This window comes from Propithecus coquereli, unplaced genomic scaffold, assembly GCF_000956105.1.
Source record: "Propithecus coquereli isolate 6110/MARCELLA unplaced genomic scaffold, Pcoq_1.0 Scaffold51, whole genome shotgun sequence".
NCBI lineage: Eukaryota > Metazoa > Chordata > Mammalia > Primates > Indriidae > Propithecus > Propithecus coquereli.
In genome coordinates, this window is record NW_012150952.1 from 2,180,040 (window position 1) to 2,182,298 (window position 2,259).

At 38.5% G+C, this 2,259-nt stretch overlaps 1 protein-coding gene across 1 annotated transcript in view; it reads right to left on the minus strand.

Annotated features, from left to right (window-relative positions):
• TRAPPC8 (trafficking protein particle complex 8) overlaps positions 1 to 2,259 on the minus strand; it is a 150,283-nt gene that overhangs the window by 146,981 nt on the left and 1,043 nt on the right. The gene's annotated exons all lie outside the window — the stretch shown is intronic.

Consider the following 2,259-nt stretch of genomic DNA (forward strand, 5'->3'; position numbering starts at 1 on the left):
GCTGGTCTTGAACTCCTAGCCTCAAGCAATCCTCCCAAAGTGCTGAGATTACAGAAGTGAGCCTCTGTGCCTGGTGAAAACTGCACTACTCTTATCGTGGTTTTATGGTGTGTTAATTAAAGGAGCTTTCCCTAACATCATTGTCTCAAATTGTACGATTTTTTGGCACACTGAGGTTTTTACCATGGTAAGAATTTATGACAGGTGAGACGTATGCCTCTCTAATGTAAATTAAGAAATAGGAAGTAAGACAGGACGATGGGACATAATGATACGATGCCTTGGCCACAGAGTAAGCTAGAAAAGATGGCATGTGCAAGTTAAGGATCTGGAAATTCATTTCCTTAAAGTTACCTATGCTTGAGCACCTCTTGGAAATTATTCTGTATCCCCAGGGGTACACATAATCCCCTTTTGAATGCTTCTAATCTTAATCCCTTACCCTTTATAATGGGAGAATGTCTATAATTGAGTGTGACTCAAGTTATAAGATTTATTTCTTTTGTAATAGTACTACTGAATACAAACATACTACTTTATCTGGTTCTCAACTAAAAATAGAAGTTAAAAAGGCAATTTATTTTTGTTGAAAGTAAAACTAACTGTTTAGACCCTTTGAGAAGGACTTTCAAGGGTAATTTAGCCTAAATGGATTTTTTGAGATATAATTCACATACCGTAAAATTCACCCTTTAAATAAGTGTACACTTTAGTGGGTTTTAGTATATTCAGAAAGTTGTGCAACCGTTACTATTATCTAATTCCAGAACATTTTCATCACCCCAAAAAGAAGCCTGGTACCCATTTGCAGTTACTTGACACCGCCTCCCAACCCCTGCAAATCACTAATCTACTTTCTATCTGTACAGACTTACCTATTCTGGACATTTTATATAAGTGGAATATACAATATATGGCCTTTGTGTCTGGCTTTTTTCACATAGCAAGATGTTTTCAAGGTTCATCCATATTGTAATATCAATCAGTACTTCAATCCTTTTTATGGCAGAGTCTAAATAGGTTTTGTTTTATGCGTTGACGCTGCAATCTAACACCACATCCATATACAGTGTTTCTAGTGACTTCACCGTAAAAATCTATTTCTTTCCCAGTGTATCGTGGTCTCTTCTTTCTTTTGACAAGGTACTATTTGAACTATGGAAACCCGTTAAAGGAGATGATATTAACTGTGGCTATAGTAGCAGACCTTTTAGTCAAGATCTTTTCAATGTCAAAACAAAACAGAAATTAAAATTATACTAACTTTAGCAAAGAAGGGAATTTAATGACTCATCTAACTGCAGGTAAAGGTGGGATAAAACTCACAGGAAAGAGGGAAGAGCTGCAAGAATAAGGGATTCAGGGACCGAAACCCAGGACTCATCACTAGCAGGACTTACTCCCTGTCTCTCATCTCTAATTCTCTGTTTGGCTTCATTCTTCAAGAAGCTTCTCTCCACATGGTAGGGTCTGCACACATCCCCAGTTAACCTCTCAGCTTAACAAATCAAGCAGAAATGGAAGGATCAATATATCAATCCCAGGGAATGCCTCTGATTTACCCTGCTTGTATCACATGCCTTTCTCTAAGCCAATCAATTTCCAGGAAGGTGGGCAATATTACTGGCTAGACATGGGTCATATATTTCCACTCCTATAGGCAGGGAGATAGGATCTATCACTAGAAAAATGGGGATAACAGATAGAGGTCTCCACCACATTTTATGAGAAATGAGGTACCCAGCAAGAGGTAATTGTATGGGGTCTAGGCTATCACATTACTCTCTGTCTCTGACTTGCATCACATGGACAATTCACCCTGTCCAGTAAAAGTGAGGTGCTATGATTGCCCAGGCTGGGTCATCTGCCAGCCCTCAAGGCCAAGAGGACAGGGTCTGTCACTAAGAGAGAGAAAGCTTGCTGGACAAAATAATAACAATAGCACAAGCAATTAAGGACCTCTTTTCCCAGTAGCGAAGATGAGCTCCAGCTGCTTTCTCTACCCAAATGGAAGAATCCCGTAAAGTTTATGCTATGAAGTGGTCTTATACTTCAATATCCTGTTATCAAATGTTTGTGAGTTGTTTTATTTTGTATGTATGATATTGTCAGTCTCACTGATGGCTGGTGCTGTCAAGTTTAAAGAATATAGATACTGAAGTCAGACAAGTTTGGATTTAAAAGCAGCACTTCCACTTGTGAATAAAAATCGTATCACTATTACTGATCACTATGTATCCACTACAGTGCTTTACCTAC